Source organism: Falco rusticolus, chromosome 6, assembly GCF_015220075.1.
Source record: "Falco rusticolus isolate bFalRus1 chromosome 6, bFalRus1.pri, whole genome shotgun sequence".
In the NCBI taxonomy this organism is placed as follows: Eukaryota; Metazoa; Chordata; class Aves; order Falconiformes; family Falconidae; genus Falco; species Falco rusticolus.
The window spans coordinates 18,494,058-18,511,691 of NC_051192.1; the positions used below are offsets into that span (position 1 = coordinate 18,494,058).

Sequence of the window (17,634 nt, forward strand, 5' to 3'; positions counted from 1 at the left end):
GGGTTATTAACCCACTGTCTGTAGGAAGACCTGCCACTATCGACACTATTTTACTACTATACATAGAAACACATGTACGCAGAGCAAATATTACATCAGCAAGTGCAGCACGGGTAAGGATGGGCTCCTCCTTTCGCCAGGCTCTCCAGTGCTGTCGTTCCAGTGGCACCGGCTGGATGTTACTTGGGGTAAATGCACGGTGCACTCGCCAAGTTTACTTGTTGGGTGCAGCATAACTCACCAGGCTGATGAGGCGGGGGATCCTAAAAATGGAAAGAAGGGCCTCACATGACTTCTTAATAAAGACACTTCCTCCTTTGTAAAAACAAAGCAACGCAACAAAAAAAGCAAGATTGCTCAATAACAATTGCTTTAATTTTCGATCTTTTTGAATTACTGAACTTTCAAGCGTGGCTATAAGAAACAAGTTTTATGAGGTTATATGAAGAGATGCCATTCGCACGGCACCACTGCTGACAGATGCCAGGCACGGAGCACTCCTGGTACCCAGCAGGATGCTCTGCTGGTCCAGGCTGCCCAGGCTAAGTTGGCCATTTACTTCACATGGAAGTGCTGCAACCCAACTGTGCTTACGGTGCAGCAGATGAGCTTAGAAGGGACACTGACCATTTGAAACCTAATTAAAAACCTGAATTTAATGTAGCTTCGATGATAGAGGCAAACGGCCTCCTGCTTCACAATCAGCTTTTTCCAAAGACTGTTCTCTTCACACAAACAGAAATGGCTAACATTTTCTTGACTGTTTATCCCCTTCTTGATTCATCCAGTGCACCGCATTTCCTTCTGGACAGATTTACCAAGCAATGCCTTTGAGGAACATAAGGATTTTACAGGTCTAGGGAGGGGTGTTTATTTTCTTTAGAGACCTGCCCCTAAAGTCAGCTCCAAACCCTGATCCATAACCTCATACACATCTAAATACCACTTTCTGGTTTTGAAGGAAAAGCTTACACCATTTTACATCTGCATCCCACTCCCTGGGGAAGGAAAGCAGCCCAGTAAGGGTGCCGGGGCAGTCTTTTAGCAATACATTTAGCCAACACATGATTTATCTGGGGGTTTTGGGGGGGGGGGGGGGGGTTCGTTGGGTTTTTTTGTTTTGTTTTACCACAGCAAGACTCATCTGCTTCTTCATTATGTAATTTCTCCTTACATTCTCCTTTAGGCTTTCTCCTTGAAGCAGGCTGTGGAGAGCTCAGGAGCAGGAGCCCTGCCACAAAGGCATTTGCAATAGGAAGCTTACAAAAGTTCAGGAGCATCTCCTGGGAAACACTCTCCCAAAATACATTCATTTGCAGAGAAAAATACGATAGGGTTTGATTTTGTACCACCTTTCTTCCACATCACCTCCAAGTTACATGGAAACACCACAAGCTGCTTTGTTTCACAGGTGTGGAAAGGACTGACGTCATAAAAATGCCACAGGCTGAAGGGCAGAGCGTCCCCTCCACCAAGCTAAAGCTAAGCTTAGCTAAGGCTGAACTAACAGCATTTTGCACCCGCCTTGCCAAGTGCCAGGCAGCAGGATTGGACCCACACCTTCTGTAAACGCTTGGGGTTGCAACCTGCAACCTACCTCCCTGGCTGCTAAACCTTAGGTTTGCAAAAAAACCAGTAAGCGTTAATAAAATAAACAGTAGAATAAGAGGTAAGGCATTAAAAAAATAATAAATAAATGGAGAGATTAATAATTAAGTCCTAAGAATGAAGAAATGGGACAGGGCAGCACCACAAACCGCATCCTTACTTCAAGGAACTGTGGGAAAATTATGTGCTGCGTACCTCTCCTGACCTAAATATAGTGGGTGTGTTAAAAAAAACATATCAGTGGTGATCAAGTATATTTCAATGGGGAAAAAGGGCAATCTCATACCACAGAAAGGGGTGTAGTCCCTCAATCAAGGAAAAATGAACATCTGTTGTAAAAAGCAGGAGCACAAGCGCATGTAGGCAAATGCACAGAGGAAAGGGGAAAACCAGGAGGGGGTCAGAAGAGTCCAGCTCCCTCATGGAGGGAACGTGAGGCTAAACTAATTAAAATGCACAGCCCTTGGAGAGTTTCGGGAGGAAAGTACTGCAGAAATAAGTCCAACCCAATGCTATTAAATCACAGTTATTAATAGCGGAAGAGATCTACAAGTATCTGGTCTGTTAAAATGGAGGGTAAGAGATGCTCAAGCCATTTCACAAAGCACCGCAGAGAAGCAACCACATTAAAATCCTTTTCCGATGCTACTCAGCACTCCTTAAAACTGTTTCTACAATACAAAAATAGGCAAGTGCCTGAGAAAATACTGCAAAATGGCTGGGCTGCTCCACATAACGTTTCTGAAAAATAGGACATCCTTTGAAAGACGCAGGATCCCACCGAGGTGACAAAGGGCTGCAAGCTATAAGTAACCCAGTGTCTCTTCTGCTGAATTCTCCCCCAAAATTCTTCACAGCAAAAATACTCCAGAGAAATAACTTCTTGCTTTGTCCAATGAATCAGGAATCATCGCTAATGAATTCAACAGCTCCCAAAAGTGCAAGAAAGACAAGCGGATGACCCAATCTTTTAAAGAAAACATCAGCTGGGAAATAAAGAGGCAGGGAGCGGGGGCAGGGGAGGGTCTGGTAGAAGATAAAGTATCTCCCAGCACAAACTGGAAAAAACTGAAGACCATTTTATGTAACAAAACTTGTGCATGTAACAAACACATCCTCCGTACAACTGTAAAGTCAGCATTGCAAAAACATTTCTGCAGAAACATGCTGAAGCTGCCAGCAGCATTTTGTTTGAAAAGGGAAGATGAAACTCAAAGTAAAGAAAAAAAAAAGTAACTGGTATTTATTAAACTATTAAGAAAGAGGAAAAAAAATGCCAGTTCACAATGATCCGTAAATGTGCATGGGGCTACATTTCAGGACCGCAAAACAGATGTGTGTGCAATTCCTGCAGCTGCACAAACAATACAGGCAAATAAGACAGCTCCAGCACTTCAGTGTGAAGTTCACAGTGGTGCAAGGATACAGCTTATTTTATACCCATGCCATCGCACTATGATATAAGTAACAGTTTTATTTTCCCCTCCATAATTAAAGCCTGTGAAAACAAAGCGATGAAAAGACTCAGCTGTGGCACGGCACTTGCTAGCTGCTGCAGCGCAGGGAAGGCTGGGGCTGGAGACACTGCCTTTGGGAGATGGTAGCTATGTGACACCTGGGTAATCACAGCTGAATCACAGAATTGTATTAATATTAAAAATGTTTGACCTTGGGGGCTCTTTTCATGAGAAATAGAGGTTGTTCCCCTCCTTGCTCTAGAGGATGGTGTTGAAGGCATCAGGGAAGGAAACAACAACGAAGAGCAAAGCAACCCTAGGCAGTCAGCCTAGAAGGTGACATCCACGTTCTGATGGAGAGCATGGCAGTGAGGGTGTGCACCTGCAGAAAGATCTCTTCCAGGCATCAAATGTGTTCTATGAAGTCATATACCTCATGTGAACCTCATGAAACTCAACAAGGCCAAGGGCAAGGTCCTGCACTGCCATCAGGGTAACACCCAGTGTCAATACAGGCTGGGCAGGGAACGGGCTGAGAGCAGCCCTCAGGAGAAAGACTTGGGAGGTGCTGGTGGATGAGATTCTTAATATGACCCGGCACTGTGCACTCAGCCCAGCCAGGCAGCCGTTCCTTGGGCTGCAGCCAGAGCAGCGCAGCCAGCAGGTCAGTGAGGGGGCTCTGCCCCTCTGCTCCGCTCTGGTGAGACCCCCCTGCAGCGCTGCGTCCCGCTCTGGGGTCCCCAGCACAGGAGAGACACGGAGCTGCTGGAGCGGGGCCAGAGGAGGCCAGGGAGATGCTCAGGGGCTGGAGCAGCTCTGCTGTGGGGACAGGCTGGGAGAGCTGGGGTGGCTCAGCCTGGGGAGGAGAAGGCTGCGGGGAGACCTTAGAGCACCTGCCAGTGCCTAAAGGGGCCGGCAAGAAAGCTGGGGAGGGGCTTTGGGCAAGGGCAGGTGGCGATGGCACACGGGGGAATGGCTTTACATGAGAGAGGGGAGATGGAGATGAGAGATGAGGAAGAAATTCTTCCCTGTGAGGGCGGCGAGGCGCTGGCCCAGGCTGCCCAGAGCAGCTGTGGGTGCCCCATCCCTGGCAGGGCTCAAGGCCAGGCTGGACGGGGCTGGGGGCAGCCTGGGCTGGGGGCAGGGGTCCCTGCCTGTGGTGGGGGGTGGGACTGGGTGGTCTTTAAGGTCCCTTCCCACCCAAACCATTCTGTGGTTCTATGATTACAGACAGAAGGAGGGAAATACCAAACTATTTTTGAGAAACAATGCACCAGCAAAACCAAGTATCAAATAGAAAACCAGTAATTTGACAAGTCTCACTCCTCTTATCCTTCTGTCAAGGCAATCAGTCCTTTCCTTTACTGAATTAGAATCACTCCTAGAAACAACAGAGAATTAGGCTGTTATGTACACTTCTGATTTTTATTCTTCTCTTTAAACCCACAACTTTCAAATGAGAACACATCAGGGGTGGACGCCCCACCACACTGGCGAGGGAAGTTCACTGCAACCACCTGCAAGACTCACGAGCAAGACAAATGGCTTTCACCAGGTCTCCTGTTGAGGAGAATGCCATCCTTACACAGTAGAGCAGATATCTAGTTATCTGTCATGAAATATTTATTAGTCTGCTGATGAGTTAATTAAAAATTTTAATAAGATTTCAATACTTACTGGAATTATTTACCCCATGTACAGTCACAGTGTTGACAATAGATGGGTAAGTGGTATACAGAGTGATTTTATTTTTTTTAATGACTTACCTACTTGTCTGAAAATGCTCCAGTCATTGCTAACAGCTGTAAAATTTATCTGTCCTTCATATTTAACACACAAAATTGTTGCGAGATTGCTTCTACCCTGTCATTCATTCATTATTACTCCATCATTTTCAAAGACTACTGCAGCATCCCAAACCAAGACCCAGTGTACAGCAGATGACTGATGAAATACTTCGCTATCAGCACTCACATTAATAATGGCAGGGTGGAAAAGGTCTAGAGTTTAACTGCAGACCCTCTAAGGAAACAACAAGCAAAATTGTAATGAAGTATTTTCATCTGCTGGAGAACTAAGGATGTGATGGGATTACCATTGTGTTGTGCAACAATACCATTCTTCATGGTATATTCATAAATAATATGCTTGCACAAAGTGGAAAAGCTTCCTCCCCATTTTTACATCAGTCAGGAGGCTGCTGTGCAGCTGTATTTTCCATCTAAAGATAGACGGAGTCCAGAGAAATAGAGAGCAAAGGGAGCTCATTTGTGACTTTATACTATTATATTTAAGGAAAAAATGCTGCAGCTGTATCTGTATATCATCACTGTGACATGTGCTTGGGTCTCTAATTACTTACTTTCACGAATTAAAGACACAGGAGAGAGGGATTAAAGATGAGACTGCAGAACGCAGGGAGACAACAAATACATGAAATTTGAAGGAGTCTCCCGTTCAAGCGAGATGAGAGTCAGCAACATTCAGCGGCTTCGCTTCCCTCTCTTCTGCAGGGATCAAAGCTGGGAGAAATATTAATGCTCCGAAGTTACAAAGACGTATGAAAATCCTAACGAGCATTTTACACTGCAGATGCGTGAGCAGAGCTTCACTTGGCGCTGCACAAGCCAGAAGCTGCGACACAACCAACTTTAAACGTCCTCAAATTTCCAAATTGCTTAAAATTGGCTGCCAGTGAGAAATGCAGACTGAAGCTGCACGCTCGTCTACAGTGCAGCAAAGAGGAAGGAACTTCTACTAGAAATTAACGTCATTAAACTCAACTGCTGACCACTTACATGACCACCAGTAATATCTTGCCCTGCTCCCTAAGGGCCTTCTCCATGCCTTGACAAGTCATTCACAGACCTGGACTGTATTTCCTATAAATTTTATCAAATTCCTATTTGCTTTGTCTGTCAACTGCAAAGAGCTGCAGGTCTGCTTTACAAACACCATGTATTTAAATGCTAAATAGTTTGTAAAATCGCAGGAAAATTGAGGTTCAGCCTGGGGAGGTCTCTGGTCCAACATGCTCTGGGTCAGTTACGGGGTCTGTCCTTGCGGTGAAGTTTTCCCTTGTATCCACCTGAACTGCCCTTGTTCCAGCTCCATTGAGCAGAATTCCCAGTTTACAACTCTTCTATAATAATCTGTCGGTAACACCTCTGGGTTCTGTTTTAATGTTTGTCAAGATGTGGAATGACCTTTCCTTGCAGAAGAACACTCATTTCCTTCATTGTTCTTTCATTTGTGCAATTCTGGGGTTTGAATTGCCCGTTTAGATTTTCACTGTGTTTCTTTCGGAATATTTGTTGAAGGGTTTTTTTCATTAAACCTTCAACTTCAAGTATGCAGTTTCACCTGCTTTCCATCTCTGGGCTATTTACTATTATGGCTGCCGTAAATTTAAGACTGCTTAAATCAGAATTTTATTCCAATATCTTAATAAAAGATTTTCCCTTCATTTGCTACACATTGAGATACGCAGAAACTGCTCAGCTGTACAAATCCAATGCTAAAAGACATAACATCCATCTGATATTCCGTTACTTTGTTATTAAAATTTGCTAATTAGTTTGCCTTTCCTTCTTCACACTTGGGCTTAAGACAGTAGAGAATTTCCCTACAGATAAAATTGGTCCCTTCTTAACAACCCATTCACGCTTCTAAAAGGAATATGCTTTCTCCCAGGTGACATTTTGATATGAACTGTAACAAGCAACAGGGCAATTTTCCTTTGATTTTGAATTTCATTTTAACTTCGCCAAATATATTTTAATACACATTCTGCAGTTCATCTGTAGCTGGGATTTGTGACAGCTCCATTAAACAAATGTATGCCTTTCATTGTATAAAGAAACTTCAGGATAACAAGGTAGAAGAAGCAGAGGTGGGGAGCGAAAGCACATTAAAGCTAAGGCTTTATTAACCTCATGAGGCTTCTCAGAAATCTGCAAGGGGAGTCTAAGGTCTTCACAAAAATAAAAGAAAAAAGCACCTATGAGGAGTTTGCTATAGGTACTCCATATTTTTTTGCTAGATATTCCTACTGCCTCATCCTCTTTGCAACAGCTAGTGCTCTCCTGACTCGCAACTCCAAGAGGTAAGTAAATTCAAGGAGGAAAGCAAGTGTTACAAATAGATGGGAAAAAAACTGATTTTCTGCAAAAACATCACTAACCTTTTCACCTCAGAGAGACAGGAGTTCCCTGTGTATTAGCTACCCTAAAGCCACAGACCCAGACAGCGCCTCCCTGCAGCCTCTCCATCCTATTCCAGCGGGGCATCAGATGATGCAGACAATTTCTCTGCAGATGCTGAATTTCACCCCAAGTTAATAATTCCTACCAGCAATATACTCTGAAGTTTTAAGCATCATTTGAGGTGCTTTCAGATGCTGGCATGCCAGGGAAAATGAGGACAGGATGCCATAGAGGAATGCTGATCAAGGATGAGCGAAATTAAGATTCACATTCCAAATCTTCAGGATTTCATGAGCGTTGTGCTCCTAAAACTTGTCCATAATGAAAATTCTTTACCAGTACTTCTGGTTCTTGGTAAGTACTGTTGTAGACGCTGCTGCTGTCTCCAGCTCACAAGACTGACTCAACAGTAAATAATAACTTAAATCAGAATTCGGGAAAAATTACCAGGAAATACTTTAAATTTCAGTCCCTTCCTGATGGCAGCAGGTGTGTGCACATGTGTTTTAACATGCATACCTTCACCTTCAAATGGCAGGAACTAGGTATCCAATAGTTTTCTTTCTGAGGAGCAAGCAGATCCATGTACTTAGTAAAACCTCCCTGGTGCCGGTGAAAAGTATTCACCAACAACTCAGCACAGAAGTAAAAAAAAACACCAGCAAATTCTTCTCACTTTTTGTGAGCCAAGCAGTAGCTTGGGAGTTTTGTGTTTATCTCTTGAAAGTTTACCAGAAACAGATCTTACCACTCTCCTGAGTTATTGACAAGTGGTTACACAGCTCCCATCAGCTCTAAAAAAATGTTTTTAGTGATAACGAAGATAAAAAAAGACTTCTCTAACTAAAACCACCAATAGTCCTTACCAAGGGTTTAACCTGACTAGAATTTTCCTCTTTAAAAGACAAGAGCAAAAGGAGGGAAACAAACAAAAAGGCAGTTCTAAGCAGGATTATTTGTTATTTTTCGAAGATAAAAGGACCTCCTTTTCAGATATCATGCTGTGCTGCATCTTCCCCAGAAGGTGCTGTGAAGAGCAAGTCTGCCCAAGGCAACGAGGGGGAGCGATGTCTGTGAGCACCCAGGAGCAGGACCTGCCTCCTGCAGGGCTGACCTCACTCCCCACCCCCAACTCTACCCTCTGCTGGCTTCACCCCATCTCAGGGGCTTCAGACACAAGATAGAACCTGATGGGAGGAGGAGGAAACCCCTCCAGAATGGCCAGCGATCACCCCACAAACACAGCTGGGGGGGGGGGGGGGATGCCCATGAAGATGTGCCACTGCCCAGCGAGACAAATGCTCACCCACTTTTTTATTATTTTATGATAATTTTTTCCTTAAATGCTTCCACGCTGAGTAAATGGAACTGTACTTCATAGAAAGGGCTTAATGTCCAAACAGCAATCAGCCACAAGTGGTGTCCCTCAGGTGTCTATATGGGGACTGGTACCATACCACATCTTCATGATGGTGGGATTGAGGGCACCCTCAGCGAGTTTGCAGATGACACCAAGCTCAGCAGTGCAGTTGATTTGCTGGAGGGATGGGATGCCATCCAGGGGGACCTTGATGGGCTCAAGTGGCCATGGGAATCCCATTAAGTTCCACAAGGCCAAGTGCAAGGTCCTGCATCTGGGTTGCGGCAATCCCCACTATCAGTGCAGACTGGGGGATGGATGGATGGATGGATGGGTGGATGGATGGGTGGGTGGGTGGGTGGGTGGGTGGGTGGATGGATGGATGGGCGGGTGGGTGGGTGGATGGATGGATGGGTGGGTGGATGGATGGATGGGTGGGTGGGTGGTTCGATGGGTGGGTGGGTGGGTGGGTGGATGGGTGGACAGACGGGTGGATGGATGGACGGACGGGTGGGTGGATGGGTGGAAAGCAGCCCTGCAAAGAAGGACTTGGGGATACAGGTTGACATGACCAAGCAACATGCACTCACAGCCCAGCCAGCCAGCTGTACCCTGGGCTGCAGCCAGAGCAGCACGGCCAGCAGGTCAGGGGAGGGGGCTCTGCCCCTCTGCTCCACTCTGGTGAGACCCCCCTGCAGCGCTGCGTCCGGCTCTGGGGTCCCCAGCACAGGAGAGACACCGAGCTGCTGGAGTGGGGCCAGAGGAGGCCAGGGAGATGCTCAGGGGCTGGAGCAGCTCTGCTGTGGGGACAGGCTGGGAGAACTGGGGTGGCTCAGCCTGGGGAGGAGAAGGCTCTGGGGAGACCTTAGAGCAGCCTTCTTTATAAGAAGGGGAGCTTATAAGAAAGACAGAAAGAGACTTTACCATGGCCTGTAGCAACAGGACAAGGCGGAATGGTTTTAAACTGAAAGAGGTTTCAGAAAAATTCAGACCAGATACAAGGAAAAAATTGTTTATGCTGAGAGTGGTGAGGCACTGGAACAGGTCACCCAGAGAAGCTGCGAATGACCCACACATCACTGGCAGTGTTCAAGGTCAGGTTGGACAGGGCTCTGAGAGACCTGATCTAGTGAGAAGTGTTCTTGTCCATGGCAGGAGGGTTGAACTAGATGATTTTAAAGGTCCCTTCTGACCTAAACCATTCTGTGATTCCATGACTCTGATCCTGCCAACCTCTGCATCAACTTCTAGGAATAAAAAAGGCAAAATTGCTCATACTTCTTTGGCTTACTGAGGCAGCAACCACAGCCCTGTCTTGCAAGGAGAATCAGCAAGCACTGGTATCTCACCTCTGGAGAGCTGACAGCCAACTGGAAGGTGCCCTTGAGAAGGTCAGAGCAGTAGCTAACACAAACTGACAAAGAGGTACCAAAATAGCTAAAACAATGGAAGAAAGTAAATAGGTACTGATTTATAACCTTCCATCCACAGGAAGGGCTTGTACAACAAATACTACATTAGGCAAAGAACACTAAATCATTAAGTCCTGAATACTGAAGGACTCACTTGAGTGCGGTTTTCAATTAAATGATATTTGATCTTTGTGGCCCAGGAAGTCGAAATTCCTTGAGGGCAGCAGAGAACCCAGCAGATTAAAAAGCCATTAACATATCCAGCATCATTCACTGTCCCGTTGGATGCTGATTACAATCCTGCTCAGCCAAGACACAAACACGTTTCCACCTCGTCTCCTCAGCACAGCAACAGCTATCTGCATGGTGGGACTGGAGACAATGATGAATTAGGTTTCTGCTGTTCAAGGAACCACCACAGTTGTGGAGGAAGGGGTTACAACCTGCACTAATGCTGTACACTAAAGGTGATGATAAACTGATCACTGCAGAAGTGTCTACGGCAGATGAAGATGTTCTCATTCCCAGACTGTCTGTAAAGAGGATCCTATGCTCACAGCTGAAAAGTTCACGTGAACATTTCTCACTCGCTTCAGCACAAGAAGCTTGGGTTGAACAGCTGCTGGAGAGGGCTCAGCCCAGCCTGGAGGACTTGGCAGCGCTGCAGATGAGGAGTGCTCACAAGAACGGGATTGCTGGATGAACTCATGGAAACCACTGATGGTGACTGACAGTGGAGGGACAATGACATCTCAGACCTTGGCAGGGTTTCTGCAGCTGGTATCTGGTCAAGGTCAAAGAATTAGGCTGGATTTGTGTAGAAATGTGAAAAGCTACAAAAAAGGTGCATTTGCTTAAAACTTCTAGGAGTAGTAAGGGAAACGGATGAAGTGGTTTGTTCCAAAAGACAAGCAAAACTGCAATCTGGCCAAAGTAGTCGAAATAGATTTAATCAAAGCTCCTGGGCAAGCAATGCTTAATGGAAGATGACCAAATGCTTGCTTAGATATTTTTATTTTCTGAAGGAACTAAGCACCAGAAGTTCCACTTAATGGAAGAAGTGTGTGTCTCTAATACTTTCTGTAGAAACAAAGTACCCAAACTGACCGTCCAGCTATAGGATTTACATATGAAAACAAGAGCATCTCATGGCATTTTTAGAGAAAGGGAACAGAAAACCTTCTCAGATGTGAAAATACAACCAGCTCCCCTATCAAAACACTTCTTCCTTAATTTCACAGGGTGAATGCTTTTAATATAAACTTTTTTGCTAGTGACAGCCGGCTATAACATCTTCATGACAAATATGAAAAGAAACATGTTGGGGGCCTCCATGTGCTCATTCTAGCTTTTCTTTTAAAAAACAAAAAAACAACTCTGAAAACCCAAAAAAGGCTCAACCCCTTCAGCACTTGTATTTGGGAACCTAAAGAGAGAAACTGATCATTTCTGTGGCTGCAGGCTGGCCAGTAGAAGTACCAGAAGCCCAACCTGAAGATGCAATATTGCTGGTGAGCATCCTCTGCAAAGAGGCAGAAGCTTCAGACCTCTCCCTGCACGCAGTCCATGGCAGCTGTCCTGCCTATTCTCCACCAGGCAGCCTAGGGAGCCTTTTCCAGTGGGCATGGCGGGAGTTCCTGGGGGTTTTGTGCTCTTTACTTTTTAAAAGCAAGGCTTTAATTCATATGTGGAGAGAGAAGTCTGGGATTTCTTCTTCCCAAGTCCCCAAAAGTGCTGTGTGCACCTTTGCCTTGATCAGCAGGGCTCTACTGCAAACACGTGGCTGAAACAACATCCCTCTCTATAAAACTAACAAAAGAGGTAGAGGAACAACTGATTTAGAGGTATGGTGACTGCCAAGCCCATCATTTGTGTCCTTCCTACCCCACCAGCAGCCCCCAGGAGAAGGGAACGGCAAGGCAGAGGTTACAACTTCAAGGAAACTTACCTACAGTAAATACCTCTCACAAGATACCATTTATGAAGTGTTGCAACACTTGAAAATGCTGTTAACAGCAGGAAATCTATTTAAAGTGGAAGGAATATGATCACTAAGGAATAAAGAGGGAGTTTTGGCTCAGCAAAGACCTAGGGCTAGGGTGGGAGAGGCAGCATCTCAGCGATTGCATTTACATTTTTTCATCTCAAAGCCCCATCGCAGGATAAAGGGGATGGGAACTCAATCACAGGCAACCGAATTTCATGCCAAGCCAAAAAGTCCATTTGCTAGGGGAAAGAATGAAATTAAGTAAGACCGGGGAGAGGGGGGGAGAAACATCAGGAAAGGCTGGGAGGTGCCAGGTGGGATGAAGGCAGGGTCGTCCCCCCCGGCTCCCCCCACACAACTGCAGGGGCTGTCAGTCCCCTAAATTAGGGGAAATCCAGAGCAGCCGAGGAGGCACCTCACCCTTAAAATTAAACTAGAACTCACTCTTCCTCCCCACAACGATATCCAATTTCATCGTTAAGAATATAACCCTTTGCTTGCCTGGGCTGCATCTGTCAAGCTTCCTGATGTAAAGAGAAGTCTCAGGTAAAGCCCAGCCACTGCTGGATGCGTGATTCATACTGACTGCTTTGGCGAGGGGTGGGGGAGAAAATAAAAGAAGAAAAGCTGCATACAGCCCAGCCTGCGGCACACTCCAGCCCAAGACCCTCAGTCTCTAAGCTCCCGGTCTGGGCAGATATTAATCGGTGCCTGGAAAGCAGGAGGTCAGCAGCAAGGAGAAGCCACCACCAGCCTGGGAGGTCACCTCTTCAAAAGCTGAATCTGGTTCAGATAGCAGTGAGAAAAATAAATACATCTGAAGAGTCACAGGAGCTAAGTTTTTTTGTGTGTGTGTGTGATACAGCTTACCTGCTTCCAGTCAAAAAGTAGCTGTTACAGCCAGAAGGAAAGGTGATCTTTTTGTGGTGAAAAATCCTGATTCCAACTGTATTTATCAGGCAAAGCACAGTTTAATAATTAACTCTAAGCAGCACTTCCAGCGCTGGACTAGGACTCTGCTGGTTCCTTACCACTCATGGGCAGCACCCCAGGTCCTCTCCGCCTGGGTGACTCCGAGCTAACAGCTGGGACCACACACAGCAATACAGAAGCAGTAAGGTTTCCAAATTTTACAACTATGCCTAATTACCACCACCCTTTGTGCAAATGGAAGACACCAAGGCAAAAAGCAAAGAGCCTTGCCTAAAAACACTGGGCAAACACTAGAAAAGCCAGAAGGATCACAGAAACCGGGTGTGGCTCCCCATCTACCACCATCTTGGGCACCCAATTATCCACCCTCTGGCCACCAAACCGACCAGGGGAGGACATCTAGAACAGGTGCACCAATGTCTCCAAGCCACCACAGCACTGGCTGCAGTGATCATCCCACCACCGTTCAGGGAAGCAGGCAACTCAAGGACAGAAACCAAGTGGCCAAAGCAGCCTTAGAGGGATACTGGTCCCAGTAAGATACTGGTGATGTATTTACAGTGCACCGAAGAGGAGCACGGGGCCAAGCCACACTCAGTCCAGAAGGAAATACCCCATTTTCCACAGCACTCCAGTCAAAACCAGCTCCACTGCAGAAGTTTCTTGTGACACCAGCTATGCTCTGACAGGGAATTGTGATACAAGCAATGTAAAATTTCATCAGACAAAAGCAGCTGTATATGTAAGTTCTGCCTTACAGTATGGCAGCTAGAAGCTGGTTTTCCAGGGAACTTAGCAGGGATACAGGTCCTCCCCTCTCCTACCTACTCCTTGTCCACAGCAGTAAGCACTCTCAGTTTTGGTGGAGAGACTGCAAATCCCACAGCCACACAGTAGCTGCAGCCAACACCAACTACTACTTGTTTTAGTATTCTGTTCATTTCTAAATATATTCTACCGCCTTTCCAAGTTACCACTCCATTACAACTTTCCTTTAAGACACTGCCGGCTGTGGGCAAGCCACAGAAGTGTTCAAGTTGTTACGTGCATCTGCTAGTGAGAACTTCAAGGATGCTGAGTACACACTTCTAGCTCTGGAAGTTGTAGTAGCCCTTGCCATAAAATATTTTGATTTCCCAGGTTTGTGATTTTTAAAATGCTCTGGTTATGAACTCAATTCACCTGATCAACACCACAAGCCAGCCTACAGCATAATACTGACTCACCAAAACCTCGTATTATTCTTTAGCACAAATCCTTTGCATACCATTCTGCCACTGCAGCAAACAGCTATTCAATTTTGCAAAACATATTGAGAAAGCACAGTTGATTCAGGCAGTAATTTCATCTTTATGAGCTTTTAAAACAACTCTCATAGCTACGAATACAATGCAGGCTGACTGCACATCTCATATACAGAAAACAACCCAAAGAATGCCAAGGACAGAGAAAAACAGGGGCTTTTGCTTTCAGCAGTCTCAATAATTAATTCCACATGAAGAGGTGCTCAGCAAAAACCACCTCCATGACAGGTTTAAGCATTTTCCACCAGAGGAAAGAAGCAACAGAGACCTGCACGCTTACCTCTATCTTCCTGAGGTGAAAGATGGTTCATGGGAAAAACTGGACTCTTCAGTTAATTAAATGGCAAAACAACAGAATCCTAGAGCCTCAGCAAACACAGGCATCGACCTTCCATGGGCAGTCTTCACATGAACTCTTCTGATAGGGGACCAGCATCAATTACTGAGTCCTGCGGAGGAAAAGACACGTTTGTTTGCATTATCTTTCATTTATCTTTCTGAGTTATTATTCACACGATGCAATTTTCAGTGTTTTAAGTAGAAAGACAGCAAAGTTGAGGTCAACTATTAATTCACACTAGCATCATTAATAGCTTGCTGAACTTCTTAATACTATCAATTGCAAGATATCATTTTTACTTCACTGGAAAAGAACTCGTCGAGGTTCCTCAAGCTTTAAGCTACTTGGGGAAATAAAGTAAATGAAAGATTAATACTCCAACAAATACTTTTTTTTTTCCTTACATCCTCCCCTCCCTCTTTGCCTAATAAATAAATAATGAGATCCTTCCCTGCCTCACAAAGGCACGGACAGCAAATAGCTGTTGTTACTAAGCGTTAAGCTAGAAGCAGATCAAGGGGATTTCTCCAGTTCCTCCTCTTCCACAGACTTTCTGTATCACCTTCGATAAGCCAGGTAGCCTCTGAACCTGAGATGAGCACAACCATTTCTCTCCCAAAGCACATACACCATAAAAAAGACACTGCAGTATGTCCATTTTCTTCAGCTATCCCCTTCTCCTGTAAATCATACCTGTCTGAACCTTGTTCCTCTCGAGCCAAATGCTAGCACATCAACTAATCTGTGGCTTGCAAATACCTTGCTTGGTTGAAAAAATGAAGTTCATAAAATTGGGTTCATCATATTGTGATGCACTGCCTGAATTCTAATGAAAAAGTAAGTAATTTAAAAAGGAACAATCATGAAAACACTGAGATGAGCTTCATAACCCTTCTTCCAAGCCACTCCACAAGCTGCTGTTTCTATAGCCAAGCTCACTACCTTCCCCAGCAAATGCTCTGAGACAGAAGTCCCAATATTGCTTTTGAACCTTTATCTGTAGTAGCTACAGGATGCAATTCATCTTAATCAACTTTAGACACCTAATAGCTGGTTGGAAACCAAAGCTGGTAATTCCAGGGTCCCTCTGCAGCCAATAAACAGACCCACAAATCTCCCCTTGGAGATGCTGGATGGAGATGCCTGCAGGTCCCCAGCATTCCAGCCGTCCCCAAAGACTGGCTGCTGCTCCAGCGGATCATGTTTGGTCCCCAAGGAGCCACCCCGTTAGGAGGTCATGTTAAACTACTGCCAGGATGTGTCTATTTTCTTTCTCTCTCTCTCTCTCTCTCACAGGGTTACCAGGATTATTGGATTAAATTTATACCTCTAAATCCGAGCATCTGAAGTTAAATGAGGGGAGTACCGCTATTAGTTCAGAACCTGCCTGTCCCCACTGCTGCTCCTGCTATTACACAAGAAATTACTTACACGGACACAGTCGTTAGAATGCTGTCTTACTAATGCACCTGTCATTAACAACACAGGACTCTTATAAGTCACTCGTAATTCATTCACGAAAAATCAAGTAAGCAAAAGGAGGGAGGAAAATTCAGATGGCAGCATCACCTCCCAGGCACTGGTAGAGAACAACTCCTGAAGCTTATGGATCCACATCCAAACAGAGAGGTATGGCTAGAGCACATCCCGATGGGAAGTGGGATGCCTGCCTCATTTAGCATCCATTTTTATACACGTGCACATAAATGTACATGAAATATGCACAAACTGCTCTATCACCCAGGCTCCCAGTCTGAAACTTGCATTTTACCCGTATGAAATGGTCCCTGAATTTCTAAATAACGTGTATGTCCCAGCTGCTTTCACCCCTACAATAAACAGATCAAATGACATGAAGGAAGGAATGTTAAAAACAGAAGAACATAATAATGGAAAGTTTAAGAACACGTTTCCAGATTCCCAGGGTGTGTGTCTGGGGGGTTTAAGCTCCCAAAACTAAAATGGGAAGATGTTCCTGTTTTAAAAAAAAATAGTATCTCCTCTCAATCTGGTGCTCGTAATACGGAAAGCAACGATCAGAATAAAAAATACATCTAACAGATGAAAAAGTAAACTGTTTGCATATGAGAACACATCAGAAATGAAGTGATACGAAGCAGCAAGAGAAGCGAAATGCAATGAGAGGAACCACAATACTCACAGGTTTGAGTATATCAGGTTATAAAAATTACCTAGGAACAGCAAATTCCAACAATGGCGGAGGATCGCTACTGCCCAGAAACAGAGCAACCACCAGCAATATTATAGGAACGGCAGAAGAATGCAACAAATATTTCTGATCATTAATTAAGAAAGAAACCAGATGGTATAGTCATGCCACAGGAAACATTTTCTATTCCAAACAGCAATGCAGGCAGATGTGAAACAACAGCTAACAGAGCTGGCCGTTTTTAAGTCAGGAGATCTTCAACTGCATCCCGGGGCTTTTAAAAGAGCTGGACAAGAAAAGGTCTGGACCTTTTATCGTAGCTTCCTGCAAGTGTTAAAAACTTGGGAGGTTTGACAGCACTGATGGACGTGCTGTCGTGTCAATATTTTAAATGTCTGAGCAGGATGACCAGGCTAATAACAAGCTATCAGTCCAGCTAACAAGCTATCCATCCCAGGAAAAGAAGGAAAATGCTGGTATAAAATCTAGTTAGGAGTTACAGAAAGTAAATAGCTGATGTCTATCGACGCGCAGGTCTTAAATCAATTGTATGTGTTTTTATTAAGACTACAAGATTGGCTGCAAACTGTAATAACTCTGATACAACATACTTAGAGCTTGGTAAATCATTTAACTTTGTGAAGTATGATTTCTCAAGTAACTGGAATTACATTACATAATGTGGATTATATTGAACAGATTAATAATTGGGCAAGCGATGTCATAAAATATAACTAGACCATCATTAATCATGTGCTCGTACTGAAATCCCAGAAGGAGCGGTTCTTGCGCCCTACATTACTCATCCTCCTGCAAGCCATGAGCAACAGCCACTGCAACTCAGACTCACACCGACTC

At 44.9% G+C, this 17,634-nt stretch overlaps 1 protein-coding gene across 9 annotated transcripts in view; it reads right to left on the reverse strand.

The window, feature by feature from the left end:
• NCOA1 (nuclear receptor coactivator 1) overlaps positions 1-17,634 on the reverse strand; it is a 179,630-nt gene that overhangs the window by 112,606 nt on the left and 49,390 nt on the right. For 8 of the 9 annotated variants that reach the window (XM_037390790.1, XM_037390792.1, XM_037390793.1 and 5 more), the window contains exon 2: positions 14,547-14,715. The gene's annotated coding sequence lies outside the window, so the exon portion shown is untranslated. Of the gene's footprint in view, positions 1-94; positions 264-14,546; positions 14,716-17,634 lie in introns of all 9 variants that reach the window. The other variant, XM_037390789.1, reaches the window with a different exon arrangement.